This window comes from Xenopus laevis, chromosome 7S (genome assembly GCF_017654675.1).
Source record: "Xenopus laevis strain J_2021 chromosome 7S, Xenopus_laevis_v10.1, whole genome shotgun sequence".
Classification (NCBI taxonomy): Eukaryota; Metazoa; Chordata; class Amphibia; order Anura; family Pipidae; genus Xenopus; species Xenopus laevis.
In genome coordinates this window covers 64,327,722-64,343,990 of record NC_054384.1, presented here as the reverse complement: position 1 = coordinate 64,343,990, position 16,269 = coordinate 64,327,722, and the positions used below count along the sequence as shown (strand labels likewise).

Genomic DNA, 16,269 nt, shown 5'->3' with positions numbered 1-16,269 from the left:
AAACAAACAGTGCAAAGAATTCACGCGGAATTTCACCTGACGAACGGGGAACGCCCTCCGAAACGTTGTTTGATGCAATAAACACACCAGGGGTAGGACCCCGGTTTAAATCTCTCAGTGTGCCAGCCTCTTGCTTCTTCAAACCAAAAAACAAATCCAGCATAGGTGTTCCCCAATATCAAGCACCTTCATATACTAAATGTCTGGTATAGGATAAATAGGCTGCTGGGAAGTGGATGGAATTCCAATGTTAAGAAAGGGGCAACGGACTTGAAGGGAAATGCTTACATTGTGGCCTATGGAGTAATTTTGCAGTTCCTTCCAATCATTGGCAATCAATGTGTGTCCTTAGTAGAACGAGGCACAGGAGCCCCTTCCCTCAATATTCACCATAGGGATTAAAGAAAAACGCTGAGACATATTTATGGGGAAACCTGGCAGGGAGCACAGGATTTATTAAAATTAATAGCTAATTTATATTTGGGCATCCCTAACGACCAATGATCCAGAGGAAGGAGAAAAACCCTAGAGTACTATGAGGACCAATCTGCACTGAAGGTAAAAATGCCTTCCTGACTCCTAGAAACGGCAGTCGGTTTTACACCCTGGATCATGCTAAGCACCCCCTTCTATACACACCCTTACCTATACACACCCCCTTCAACCTCTCTCTCCTATACATAACCATCCCTACTGTAGATATCCCCCCATCATTACTCCTATCCTCCTGTACATAACTCCGACCCTTCCTCCTGTACATAACCCCTCACTCTCCCTCCTGTACACAATCCCTCACCCCACTCCTGTACATAATCCCTCACCCCACTCCTGTACATAACTCTCACACTCCCTCCTGTATATAACTCCCACCCTTCCTTCTTTACATAACCCCTCACTCTCCCTCCTGTACATAATCCCTCACCCCACTCCTGTACATAACCCCTCACTCTCCCTCCTGTACATAACCCCTCACCCACTCTTGTATACAACTCCCACACTCCCTTCTGTACATAACCCACAAACACACAGACAGACAGACACACAGACATACGCCCTTGGGAGAGGTAAACCGGAAGGATTTAGGCCATGGTGTTGGGTCGGCAGCAGCAGTTGAGTCTTTGGGTGGAATGCTGAAAAGAAAAGATTTAGAAAGTGTTGACATAAGAATAAAGACAAATACTTGTTTCATTATGATATTAAAGGCTCGGTCTTGCTTTAAGAACGCACTATTCATTGGGCCTGTGGGCACTGTTTGGGTCTCTCTACACATGGAATGCCTTGGCCTATTATGAATCTCAGTCTGAGCCTGCGCCATTTATTCTTTTATATGCTTTGATCACCTGGTGCCAGTCTATTACCCAGTAGCAACCCATTTCCAAAGGTGGATATCTAAGCCAGATGTCCAGCAGCCCTATAAGCATTACCTACCTCCCCTGTTATTGGCCTGCTATAGAATCAACACTTTATCTGCAGACTTCGATCTCTGTCAGCAACCTCTTACAACCTAAAGGCAGCCAAACATCGGTCTATGGGGTGCCCTCAAAGTAATCAGCCTGCGGGCTCAACAGACGGTGTATGATTTCCTTTTATTGTTCTGATTGAAAATGCTCAGAACTGCAGGAAGTAAAGTGGAGCTGCACTGGACAACATGAGGCATCTCTAGATAATGGGTAATTGTCAGTAAATTGATACATTACCCATACTCTCCGGAGCCTCTTCATGATGGCCTTCCTAAACTGTTTTCGCAGGGTTGGCCTCTCCACCACCGGAGGATCTTTGATGATCTCTTCCACCTCAGGAGCTTCTTCTTCTCCATCCGCTCCCTCTTCTTTCTCCTCCGCTACAGGAGTTTTCTCTTCGTTTTCTTCAGGAGGTCCTACCTGTTCTTCTTCCCCTGCAGGAGACTGCGCCTCCGTCTTCTTCTCCTCCACTGCAGGGGCTTGATGTTCTTCTGCAGAACCTCCTACTTCCGCTCCCTCTTCTTTCTCCTCCTCTTCAGGAAGTTGCTTATCTTCAGCGGGAGCGCTTTCCTCTTTTTCTTTATTGGAGCTTCCTCTTCTTCTTCTCCATGAGCGTCTTCTTCCTTGTCTTCCTCTGCAGGAGCTTCAGCTGCAGGACTTTGTTTCTTACTAGGTTTGAAGGGAAGAAAATGTAAAAAAAAAATGGGTCATTATTGTAATTTGTTTCCAAAGTATTGCAACTACAATTCTGATCACTGGAGGATTAAAATAGCCAGATAGCCTTGTACCTAAGAAATAACATTATGCTTGCTACACACCTGTCCCTACTGTAACACATTGGGCAGTTACTGAGCTGAGTAAGTTCCATGCTAGACTTCACCCAGTGATACATGCTGAAATACATGCTATGTTTGTAGGGACCTAAAAAAGTTCAACAAGTTTCTGTGCTATTTACTATTAGTATGGCCAAAGCACCCAGAGGTACTAGAAAACATCTATTTTTTGAACGTTATGTGCCAGTAAGTGTAATTGAAAGTGTTAATTGCAAAATACATACCCAGCAGCTTCCTGTAGCTTCTGCTCTCTCACAAACTCGTTGTGCAGCTGGTTAAGATGTTGGTTGATGGTCTGTGAGCGCATGGGAGGCACAAGGATAGGAGCAAAGGGGAAAGAAAGGAGACAGTTAGGATTATGCCTGTATATGTGCTGCTAATAGTACCTTTATATGCTGAGGGCAGTGAGGGTGTGGGATTCCCTGCCGGCAGCTGATGATGTGATATTGTTCAGCCTTTTCTCATCATAGGGAGAAAAAAACCCAAATCACCCCGTGTGCAGTTGTCCTGATTGCAATGGACCAATCAAAGTTCAGTATCTAGTTGTTAAAACACCCAAGAAAAGCATCAGGGACAGTGATACCAGGTGAACTTACATTCTCCAGCCGCAGATACTCAAGTTGCTGCCTCCGGTTTTGGACTCGAGTTGGATGATCCTGTGGAAGAAGAGAGTCAATGTTAAGCGCTTCTTTGTACCAATTATTATAGAGACACACAGTGAATAATAACCTCTCCCATAATAATACTAGTGACACTTACAGGAGGCAGCTTGGCAGACTTCCTGAGGGCGGCATATTCCCTCTTGATCACTTCCTGAAACATAAAGAAAGAAGCAGTGTGAGATAAGAGCTGGCAATCTAATATTATTTGTTCCCTATTTACCTAAACATCAATTCTGCATTACATACCAGTGAGTTGAGCATTTTCCAGTACAGGATAATGTTCTCCTTGGCCCTCATCCTCGGGTCCACTTCGCACGTAAGAAGGAAGTGCTTTCTGAAAAAGAAAGATATCACTGAATGTTAATTAAACATTTTCCAGCCTTATTGCCCTTGCAGTTACCCCTGGGGCAATAGCAAATGAATCCCAACATGTAACAAGTCCATTTATGGTTTACTTACAGGACGATGTTCTCGCTGTATTCGACCCGGTAGTGATGTTCTGCAGGAAAAACACATTTCTGTTAAATACTGAGCTGTATGGGGAAAGGAATTCACATATGATAAAACAAAATGGCACAACCTTAGGAACTGATAAATTATATAGGATTTTACCGTAATAAGAGGCGAGGGCCTCAAAGTCTGTATGTTCCCCCCTGAAGTCCTTCAGGACGGAGTACAGCGTCTGTAAGTGAAAAGAAAGAGCATTAGGGACAGAATACTAAATGGCTCTAAATGCTGCTCACAGTCAGCCTGGCTCTGAGGAGAAAAGAGACAGAAAAGGGTTTGGGTTTTTATGGGGCAAGCATGCCAGTAATAAGGGCATTTTATTCTGAAAATTAAATAAACGTAGTGATTGGATTCCATGGATGTCAGTTCTACATGCACAGAGGCAAAAGGTTTGGCAGCTCCGACATATATATATATATATATATATATATATATATATATATATATATATATATTTTTTTTTTTTTTTTTTTTTTTTTCATACAGCTGGAGCACTCTTGTAAATAGGCAATTGCCCAGGTGCAGGTTATAGTAAATTATACATAGAACAACGAAAAATCGCACACACAGGACTTATAAGGTGCAAAAAATAAAAAAAAGATTTATTGCAACGCTTCGGCTCCTGTGAAGGTGGCCTGAAGAAGGCTCGAGTACAGGATCCGAAACGTTGCAATAAACCTTTTTTATTTTTTGCACCTTATGGGGCAAATTCACTAAGGCGCGAAGCGCCGAACGCTAGCGTTAATTCGCTAGCGTTTGGCATTTTCGCTACTGCGCAAATTCACTAACGAACGCTGCCGTAGTTTCGCTAGTGTTACTTCGCAACCTTACGCCAGGCGAATTTTCGCTAGCAACGAAACTACGCAAATTCACTAACTTGCGCAGTGTACTGAACGCTACCTTTTACGCTAGACTTCCTTCGCCACCTCAGACCTGGCGAAGCGCAATAGAGTAGATAGGGATTGTTTAAAAAAAAATTTTTTTCTAAGTCCCAAAAAACGCTGGCATGTTTTCTACATTATGGGTGATAGGCTGAAAAAGATCGAAAATTTTTTGGGGCTCCCCTTCCTCCCCCCTACATTTCCTGACTCATGGCAACTTACCTAGACAGTGGGCACATGTGTAGGGCAAAATAAATTTTTTATTTGCTGATTTGAAGGTTTTCTAGGCATTTGTAGTGCAGATATGTATTCCTCCATTGAAATTTGAATTTCGCGCCGTATGCAAATTAGCCTTCGCTAGCGTAACTTCGCTTTATATAGCGAATCAACGCTAGCACAACTTCGCAACCTTACGCTACCCCTGTGCGCAACTTCGGATTTTAGTGAATTTGCGGAGCCCTGGCGAAACTTCGCCTGGCGAAGTGCTTGCAAAGTCGCCTGGCGCAACTTCGCATCTTAGTGATTTTCCCCCTATAAGTCCTGTGTGTGCGGTTTTTCATTGTTATATCTATATATATCTATATCTATATATATATATATATATATATATATATATATATATATATATATATATATATATATATATATATTATATATATATAAAAGAAGCAGTGCAGACAGACAGCTTAAGTAGAACTTATATAGAAGAGAGAAAGGGAAACACCAGTTCAGATAAGAGAGGATTGTTTTACACTGAGGCATTACCAGAAGAGATGGATTTCTCTGCACCTTGTCCATCGTTGAAACCTACAGGGACAAATAGACATAATCAGCCAAAGTGAAGGCAAGAGTTGTTTCCCTTTAAATGAACTTTTAGTATGATGCAGATAGTGATATTCTAAGACAATTTTCACTTGGTTTTTCTTTTTTTATTATTTGTGGGTTTTGAGTTATTGAGCTTTTTCTTCAGCAGCTCTCCAGTTTGCAATTTCAGCCATGTGGTTGCTATGGTCCAAATGACTCTAGCAACCATGTTCTTTGAAGAAAAGTAGCAATAACAATAAATGTGTAGCATTACAGACCATTTGTTTTTTGATGGGGTCAGTGACCCATTGAAAGCGGGAAAGAGTCAGAAAAATATCGAAAACATTTAATGAAGACAAGTGAAAAATTTGCTTAGAAGTAGCCATCCTGTAACATACTAAAATATACATTAAAGGTGAACCACCCATTTATTTATTTCCTTATCTATATTCTCCCATTTGTATGAAATATTGTTCCAGTCAATGATTAAAGCCCATTATTAATGCTGCTGATGAATTGGCTTCTTATAAATACCATATACAGTAGCCGTATGGGCTCATATGCACAAAGCCGACCCCCCAAGTGAATTTACGACAGACTCTCTGAAGAAGAAATCATGTGCTGAATCAGTTGAATTTGCAAGATTACCTCTTAAAGAAGATTCTCCGATGGGGGGAAAAAAATAGGGGGCGGCACAAGGCCGGGCCACCCCAAGGGGGGTCTCCCTAAGGAACCCCTGGCTCTCTTACACTGTTCAGATAAAGATGTAATTATATGAACAATGGAGAAGCCAAAAAAAAACTCCCAGGTGTTAATGGGCAGGTGTGAATCACCGAAGTCGCGGTCCAAAAATGCAGGAAAGGCACTGTAGCAATCTGTATAGAAAAGAGAATATAAAGGCAAGTTAAGGAATTTAGCGCTTAATATTTCCTATTTAATACAGAGGAAAGCAGAAATGTATTTTCCCCTAAACTTTGAGCTTTGTATCAGTTCCAGCAGGTACTGAGCCTCGGTCTCTAGAATGCTGGAAGTTTCCTCACACAGTCAATTAGCAGAGAGCCCTAAATAACTGCCAAAGTCTGTGTCTCCCAACCAGCACTAACATTAAAGGCTTCTCCCAAGCACATTTTAGGGGAAAAATCTCCAAATTCACTAAAATCAGGGAGAGGAGCAACATCTGCTAGTCTGAGGGGGCGTCACCCAACCTTTTCCCCTCTTGTTTTTAATATAGTAAAGGTTATGTGGCAAAATATCTCTCAGAGGGAATATACACTTAACCAACGGACTAAACCAACTGTCAAACCCTAGGTGTAAAGTCTCTTCTATGGGACCTGCTGTATGCCCCCCACTCATCACCCCCAACTGTCCCCATGGCACGTGCCTCTGCTTCCCACCCCTAGTTCCTTATGGTGTGCTACAGGGTCCCCAAAAGTTTCCTTCTGAAGATAATGTGAATATTTGCTGGCAGCCCTGCATAATGCCAAATGCACAAAAAGTCTGTGTCTCCCAACCAGCACTAAGATTAAAGGCATCTCCCAAGCACATTTTAGGGGAAAAATATCCAAATTCACTAAAATCAGGGAGAGGCACACCACCTGCTAGTCTGTGGGGGACATTGCCCAAATTCCCTCCTCTTTTTCCACTAAAATAAAGGTTTTTTGGCAAAAAATCTCCCAGAGGGAAAGTACACTTACCTCTCACCACAGGGCCAACCAACGGACTGAACCAACTGTCACATTTCCAGGTGGAAGTCACCTCTGTCCCCTGCTCTTAAAGGGGAAGTGTCCCCTGTTGATGAGTGAGGTTTATATGGCATTTATTTCTAATTAGATGTGCAGCACATACACAGACTATTAAGTACACAGAGCATTGCTTTGTATGTGTGGCCTATTGAGTCAGTGCAATTACTGCGCTGCCATATCTGTTGGGTCCATTCATTCATCAGCCATGGTTTTGGGGGGTCCTTTGCTTATAGGGGGCACCTTAGCCTAAATAGTGGGTAGAGATGGTGGATCTCATTGTTCTTGGTATTTATTGCTTATTGAGCATTTTGTGATTATTTGGAATATGTCCAGCCAATCTTGCTCAGGGATTGAGGTTTGTCTGTTTCCAAAGACTTAGTATAGTCCGGTAAGTTGGGGTGTTTGTGTTCCAGCATGACCTTGTACGTTAGAGAGAGTCCGTGTCGGTGTATTTATAGAGCTATGTGTTTCAAAGCTGGTTAGTGGTCTACACACAGTATTTCCTATTGATATAGACGTCATGTAATGTTTCAGCTGTCTGTACCTCCACTTGTCCCCAACTCACCGCTTTTCTTTGTTTTTTAGGAGCATGGGGATCTGGTCTTTTTCCATGCCTAGAAGGTGCCTCGAATGAAGATTCTGGAGCCCAAAAGCAGTTTTGTATCCCTTATGTTCAATCCCAGGTAAGTAGTCAGTGTTGTTTCTTATTGGGGTCAGTGGTGATGGATATGGAGCCAGTGAACAGTTTTTGTTTAGCTGGTGCCATATACTTAAAGGGGTTGTTTACCTTCCAAATTTTCAGTTCAATTGTTTTCAGATTGTTCCCCAGAAATAAAGACTTTTTTCAATTACTTTCCACATTATATGAAGAGCATATGTCAGATTAAAAGCCATCTACATGTTCTTCTCTTCAGCTACCTGCAGTGGTCTCTGCAAAAATTGGGGTCCTTGCAATACATTTGGGAAGGGAGTGTGGCTTTGGGATAGCAGCTATAGTAGGTAGAGATGGTGCCATAGTTTTATGGGATCTCTCTGTACAGGCTATGAGCAAACATAGGGGCTGTTCCTGCTGAATTTTGCTAAGTACAGTGGAATACCTTTGCTGCCATTGTTTTATGGGATCTTACTGTACAGGCTTTGAGCAAACTTTGGGGACTGTTCCTGCTGAATTGTGCTTAGTACAGGGGATATATTAGAACATAGTTATAGTTTTATGTGAACTCTCTGTACAGCCTATGAGCAAACTACCAAACTTAGGGACTGTTCCTGCTGAATTGTACTTAGTACAGGGGAATACCTATAATTTGTGGGTCAATGTTTGTGAATTACATCCAATAAAACTATTAATTTGCAAACCTCTGTGTTTTTTTTAGTTGAGGTAGGTCTAAACTCTGTGGATTTCAGCCAGTTGATTGGGTCAGTTTCTTAGGCTATCAGTCTGTCTCCGTTTCATTAGGATGAGGGCCTTTGCAGTATCAACAGGAATGGATCATTTTCTGTACAGGCTAGCAGAGAGGGAGGAATAATTTAAGACAACTGTGATTGAAGTGTGAGGGATATCTGTATCAGTAATTGTCTTGATGTTCCACAATAGTTTCAGGATAGGACAGTTCCCAGGGTTTGGCTGGGCCCAGACCCGTTTCCTGCACTCCTTCTCCTTTCTTCCCACCGGTCTCGCTGGTGCGCAGCAAAAATGTGCAGGTGAATTCCGGACCTGCCTGAAACCCGCGGGTTGGGTGGGTTCTGGCCGACTCCTGCACCAAATCCTCGGGTCGCTGGCGGGTTCCAGGATTACCGGCCGGTAAAAATGATGGTTGATCCCAATGGTAAAAGGGAAAAAAGATAGATATATAGGAATTCCAGAATTTTTTTTTCAGAAAAGGTGGCCTCCCTTACTCCACACCCTCGACCTAGTACTTCCGGCTCCTAATTTTATATACTCAAGCCCACCCTGCCCCTTTTTTGATGTCACTGCATGGGCGGGGTGGCATGAGTCTATAAATAGAGGGGCAACAGTGGGCTGGGACGGGTGCAGATTGGGTGGGGATCGAGAATTTCTTGTCCCACACATCACGAAAAATGTAAAATGGGGGTTCTACTGTATTTATAGTTAGGCTCTTGTATGTAAGCACATGGGGAAGAGGTTGTGTAAATTGCATAATTTTTGTCCATTGGTCCTTGTCTAAGTTTTGAGCCCTTGGATCTGCTTATAGAATAGGTAAACAACTTTGTTAGGGGCATCTTTTTGGGGCTATATTTGTTTGAGATGTATAAATATAGGTTCAGGTCTAGCCTTATGTGGAGGGAATTGTGTGTGGATAGAGTATTGGATTTGTCGGTATTTAATCCTAACTCACTAGGTGTTCTGTCTCCTAGAAGTTCTTTTATTTTATATTAGTTGCCTTTGATGAAAAAGCTGGTGCCAGAATGTGACTCTAGTTGCCATCCCTTGTAGTTGTCTAAGTCTAGGTGAGGAGAGAAAGTAGGATTGCCAAAGACTGGGATATGGAGAGCGGGTACGTTAATCCACTTCCCAGTTTTAGAAAGGGTGTCCAATATTTCTTATGTAGTTTTAGAGCTTTGATTCTGTTTTTATTTCTAAAGATTCCTTGGGGAAAGCCAGGGGGCAGCCCAACATGTCAGTCTGAGTAGTTTTCAGAATGCCTGGATTTTCATATGTGGTATAATGGAGCATCCTGAGGAGGAGTCAATATCTGGTTCAAGGGCCATGTTTATGTGATTGATGACCTTGCCTAGGGTCAGGGGTTATAAAGCCTTCCCTTTGGGTGTGATAGATAATTGGGCTGAAGTGTAGATGAAGTTTAATAGTATATGTGGTGAGATTGGGGCATGGGGTAATTCCACAGAAGATTTTATCTTGTCTGTAATATCTTTTCAGAATCTGGACAGTTTACAACAGAACCAGGGTTGGACTGAGCAGGCAGAACACCGGGAGCAGGCCCAGACCTGCTCCCTGCAACTCCCTCTCCTTATCTCCCTTACGCTGATGCAAGCTAGAAAGAAGTGCATTCTAGAGAGAGAGAGAGAGAGCTTTATGCTGGTAATGTAACATGGGCGATATGATGCTGGAAAGTTGAAGCTTTGAGGCAATTTTCAGATATTTCAACAAAACCACCAATTTTGGGAAAGCCTTGCAAGCTTTGAGTAGAAAGGCGTGGGTACCCATTTTAGAAATGTAGAATGTGTACTTTCCAAAAATATATGGTTTTGGCGGAGAAACATATATATTTCTGTGTTTTTCCCCACAAAAAAAGTCAATACGTTGATTTTCCATTAGCTTGTAAAAGGGTGAAGATGTTGTGATGTGGAAAAGTGCAGTGTATGACAATGTAAAACCCTGGGCCGGTGCTCCTATCAGCAGAAAACTGCACCGGCCCGGGGTTATACCAGTGAGCACCACGGAGCGATCCTCTTCCCTCTTTCTTCGCGCGGCTGCGCATGTGCAGTAGAACAGGAAAACAAACTTTAACTAAAAAGACTTCACATGCGTTTGCCCCGGGAAATTTGAAGAAAGAAGAAGCCGGAAGTGGATCGCTCCGTGGTGCTCACTGGGCCGGTGCAGTTTTCTGCTGATAGGAGCACCGGCCGGGGTTTCAGATAAGTAAATACAATCACTTGGGGTGCCTAACATTTGGGACACCCAAGTGCATGATGACTTTCCTTTTCCTTTAAAAAGTTCAGAGCGAGTGTGACTGGCTATTTGGCAGCACCATGTGGACTGGCAGCCTGCAGGAGGCTCTGTTTGGTAGGGCACATGGTATTTCTGAAGGAATTCAATAATGAGCACTAGCTTTAAAGGAACAGTTACATCAATGTTGCTCATGAGCCACTGGTTGGAGATAAGTGATCTAAGGCAAACAGGCAGCGACCCTTCCAACACTTTCTCATTGTCTCTTCTTCTTCATGCTCAACTTTAGCAGTGGCTAACTTTGTTGGTCAGGGCCCTGCACAGAAAGGATTTTTCTGCTGACTTACTCAACTATATAACATGCAAATAACAATGCAGAGCAGTGTGACAGTAGATGGCTAGGGTTTGATCTGACTCATTAGTGCATTCATTAATTGAACTATTTACATAATAAAGTGTAACAACTGTTTACATTGAGACCTATATACGTAATTATCTGAATTTCTCCTACATGTTTATTTTCAGCAGTGTAATGACTGGTTATTGCCCCCACAGCAACAACATTGGGTCCCTAAACAAGGACCAAGACATTTTCCATGGAAATATATTGCAGCTGTTTAGCCATCTCACATGGCCCCTATAGTTCCTGGGAGCCCAGCAGTTGCAGGGTCTGTTTCTTTTATGTTACATTCCTTTTTTTCAGTAAAATGATTGGGGAGTTTGTATCATAGTAGCTGTGATTTAATTGAAAATGTCAAAAATGAAACCTTCTGTCCCAGCAAAACCTACCTGTGAGTTAATTATTTGTGCATAAGGACATAGCCATAGTCCTGTGCACTTGTGTTCATGAGGGCCCCCATATAAATAACATGAATGGGGCACCAAAGTTTCCGATAGTGTCCCTGATGAAAGTGACAGCTGTATATTTATAAGACAGGTATGGAATCAGTTTTTCGAAAACCCGTTATCCAGAAAGCGCTGAATTACAGAATGGCTCCCAGAGACTGAATTATAATAAAATAATCCAAATTTTTAAAAATGATTTCTTTTTTCTCTGTAATAATAAATCAGTACCTGGTACGTGATGCAAATTAAGATATGATTAATCCTTATTGGATGCAAAACCAAGTTATTGGGTTTATTTATATGATTTTCTAGTAGACTTAAGGTATGAAGATCCCAATTACTAAAAGATCCGTTATGTGGAAAACCACAGATCCCGAGCATTCTGGATAACAGGTCCCATACCCGCGCTAGTATATCAATCTGAATCTGGCAGTTTATTTGAGCAAAAACACAATCGGCGCTTTTGATCAATTAGCATATTTTTGAATTTTCAGTGGTATAATTACAATTGAAGTCCAGTAATGATTCCCTTTGGAAACACAACAGCTGGGACCCTCAGTAGAGAAGGTGGTTTATTGTTTCGAGGCACCAAGCTCAGAATGTTGACATGCCATTCAGCAACTTCAGACAAAAATTGCCTCTCGTTTACATCATACCTTATGCTTTTATACCCTTACACAAACACCATCAACATATTTTAATTACTTTCATTAGCTAAAGATTTTTTTCAACGTACAGAGATAAAGGGTAACTATACAATGTTGTTCAATGCATACATCAATTATTCTCATAAGTTGAGCGACTCCACCAGAGTGAGAGGCAGATCTGAGTGGTTACATATTAGATCTGAGTGGTTACATATTAGAAGATCAAACACATTTTTTTTTAAAAAACACAAATGGGGTACAAGAGGGAGGGTTCTGGTTGGACCGTGGGGTCATGTGTTGGCGTCTGTTACTTTATATGTAGATAGTTTTGCTAAGTAGTAACCTGGGGTATGTTTGTACCAATCAAATCTGCTTACCCCAGACTTTCTCAAATGAATCGAATATATGTTAACTTGTAAAGGGGAAGTGCTTATTATAGATTTCCATCACTTTTGGGTGAGTGGGGTAGATAGTTTCAAGTCTAAATAATGGTTTTCCTGGCATAGTAATAGAGGAGTCGCAGAAGGGAACGCCGGTATTTGTCCTGGACAATATTCTCCACTAGGCCCAATAGACATGCTTCTGGGGACCGCACATTTGGCATGTCTAGTGTTTCCACTTTACCCCAAAATTTGTCAACCGGTGGGCAGGTCCAGAAAACATGTAGAAATATACCTGGGCTTGTCCCGCATTTGAAACATAACTTATCTGGCTTAAGGCCCTTTGAGTGCAGTCTGGCCGGTGTGAGGTAGGATCTATGGATTGTACTGTAATGTATTATAAAATCATTATTTACTTTCATTAGCTAAAGATTTAATTGAATATTAAGATACTGCCACCAGAAAATAACCTTTTTTTTATATCCATCATAACATTATCTTTGAATGCTATTTATAATTTTGCCATAAAAGTATTTGCCTGATGCTTTTACATGACCTTTCTTACACCAGTGCTCTTCTAGGAGGGGGCTGCCATATTTGTGCAGCAGGAGTCCATTAGCATTAGAAACTCTAATTGACAGACTGAAATGGGACAGTCAGGTTGGCAAAACAATCAGGTTTAAGAACTTCAGGTAATAATTACTTAGAAAACCAGAACTATCAGCAAAAAACGATCAATGTGACCTATATGTAACTTTTTTTTTTTTAAAGGTAAGTTTTATTTCTTATATTTAAACACACACATCAGTCATACATACAACAAATAAGTACACTCGCAGACTAAACTGTACAAGTTAGGCAGGAAGAAAATATGGCACATGCTATCACCAAGCATAACACAATACAGTTATTGAGCAGTTGAGATGGACACTATCAAACTCAGAGCAACTTTACATCTGAAGGCTAGGTTGGGACCCTCGAGGATATGTAGGATAGCAAACCATGAAGGATTTCATAATAGGAGATGGACTCGGCTAAGACTTGCTATAGAGGGGTCGGGTCAATGTCATTCCACAAGCCCCAAATTTTATCAAATTTTGTTGGTGTTCCCCTAACTTTGTAGGTGAGCTTATATAGGGGTACTGCTTTGTTAACCAGTTGTACCCAAGCATTGAGAGAGGGTGAGAGGTTACCCATCCAGTGTAGGGCTACAGTTTTTTTTTGCATAAAAGAGTAGGATATGAAAAGAGATTTGAGTATATTTAGCTGGGATTATCTCTTCTAGGACCCCCAAAAGGCAAACTGTAGGTGAAATTATTCTCGGGAAGTCAAGATTATCCGCTAGATAGTTTACGACTTGTGTTCAAAAACTCAATATGTAGTGGCATTCCCAGATTAGATGGAAGAAATCCGCAGCTTGTTGGTGACACCTGGGACAGGAGTCGCAGGGGATCTGGCCCATCAGTTTGAGTCGTGTGGGAGTTATGTAAATATGATGCATAATTTTATATTGTATTAGTTTGTCTTTCAATGATATCAGGCCAGTGTATAGGTGTTCTGTTGCTTCGTCCCAGTTATCCTGCTCAAGGCCTACAATTTTGGTATTCCACCAGTCTTGTGCTGATCGAAAAGGTTTGGAGCCGGATAAAAGGAATTGCTTGTAGAGCCGGGACACCAGCTTTGCTGGATTGGGATCATGAAGAATTTCTTCTATGACTAGGCAGGATTGCTGGGGTGTAAGACTGTTAAATTGGGAGTTGAAGGTATGTCATAATTGTAGGTATTTAAATAGTGGAATTTGCGTTGGCTGGCACTTTTGTTGTTGTGTGCAATGGGTGGCAACGGTATGATTCTCAAGGAGGTCCTTCAAGCATTTAATGCCTTGCCTTGGCCAGATCTAAAGTGATTTAAATAGGAATTTCCCCAGAGTGGGAGGTGAGGGGATAGGAGGGGTGGTGAATGGCCCAAGATTTTGAGAGCTATCAGCCAGGCCTTCTGTGGGGTAGTCAGTGTTGTCGGTAGCAGGCCAGAATCCCTGGGACTCCGATATGGAAAGTTGCGGAGACTCTCCCACGAGGATAGTAAAAGAGCTTGTAACTGCGAATTTGGGTTATACGGGTCAGGGTTAAAGCACCAGTGGAGGTAATATATTTGTGAAGCTATGAAATGCCAATGGAAGTTGGGGAGGGCCAGTCCTCCCTCGTCGCATGGTGCACACAACTGACCAAGCGATTCTGGGTGTTTTATTGTTCCAGAGAAAGGGGATCATGATTTGGTTTATACTTTTAAAGTATTTTTTGGGGATAAATATTGGCGCATTATGGAGTAGGTAGAGAATTTTGGGGAGGTAAATCATTTTAATGACATTTACTCTACCCCAGAGAGACAGAGGGAGTTTAGTCCATTAACGTATTGGTCAGATAAACTAAAATTGGGTTGAGGTTTAAGGTAGTGTATTTGGTGAGATCTGTATGGACTATCACTCCTAGGTATTTGAATTGGGTGGCCCATTCGAGTGGGGTCTCTTGTGGTAGAGATCGAGGTTGGTCAGGGTCAATGGGGAATAAAATGGATTTTTATATGTAACTTTTAATGTAGATTCATATTTTGAAAAGAAAATGTTTAGTTTCAGTATCACTTTGAGGGTGTTCGTATCCAACACTTCCCTTTTTCAGATGGGAATACTTATCAGATGACATCCATTTTAACTCTATGCTAACAATTAGTGGAAATATTATGTTGACCTTGTGCCCATTTGCAACTTTGCTGCTATCCCCACTGCTACTTATAGGCACCTACCTACTTACTATTCCTGCTATCCCACAGCCACAGTCCCTTCCCAGAGGCTATTATCTTCACTAATGATGGGTGAAATATTTCACCAGGTTTCCTCACTAAATAATGTCTATAGATTCCAATGTATTGTGTCCAATGGGTTTTGTGAATTTTCTATGTTTGATGGGCAGACAGATCTGCCCATCACAAATCCCCATTGCTACTTTAGACAGCATCTACCATCTCTCTTTCCACAAGAGATGTTCCTATTAGCACATAAGCCAGTAACTCCAGCTTCAGCCATGCTTTTTCTCTCCAAACTTACACCCCCTGTCCACAACAAGCTAGCTTCAACCCTCATTCACTAGTCCCCGAACTAGTTGCTCTGGTGCCCAAGAAAAGCCTACCATGGTGCAACCCCCACCGCCTTTTACCTATTGCCAGGAAAAATGTTGCCTTATCTCTGTGATGACAACTGTCCCAACACTTATCTGAAATTTAGCCATATTTGAATTGTTGTTCTTTACTCCATCTCTCTTCCTTTCCACTCTTCCCTGGTTTGCCATCAACTCCACCTTTCTTACTTGCTAGGATAATATCTCTGCATGTATTGCCGATCTGACGATACCAGTGGGAGACTGTCACCAGCTTTTGTCGGACCTATCTATGGTTGCGGTCAGGGGCAAAGCATCGTCTGATCTGTTCTCTTACTACTATCTGAATGGTTAGTGGCAGGTCAGGAGATGGCACCGAACCATCGTCCAACGTGAAGGTAAATCTGCATGTCTATGGCCAGTGTAAGTCTTGTGCCTGTTAAGTTATTTGTCTTTTAAATCTGAGCATGCAGGTCAGGATCAAAAGCAAGCTAATTTAAAGCGATACTTTCAAAATGCATAAGTTAAAAGTGCTGCTCCCGCATAATTCTGCACTGAAATCAATTTCTCAAAACAGCAAACAGATTTTTTTTTTTACATTTAAATCTGACATGGGGCTAGATATATTGTCTGTTTTCCAGCTGCCTTGTGACTTGTGCTCTGATAAACTAGTCACTCTTTACTGCTGTACTGCAAGTTGGATTGATAT

At 41.8% G+C, this 16,269-nt stretch overlaps 1 long non-coding RNA gene across 1 annotated transcript in view; it reads left to right on the top strand.

Annotated features, from left to right (window-relative positions):
- Nucleotides 1-16,269, top strand: part of LOC121396097 — a 28,634-nt gene that overhangs the window by 11,366 nt on the left and 999 nt on the right. The window contains exons 3-4 of the long non-coding RNA XR_005962816.1: nucleotides 7,475-7,572; nucleotides 15,778-15,958. This is a non-coding gene — a long non-coding RNA (uncharacterized LOC121396097). The remainder of the gene's footprint in view (nucleotides 1-7,474; nucleotides 7,573-15,777; nucleotides 15,959-16,269) is intronic.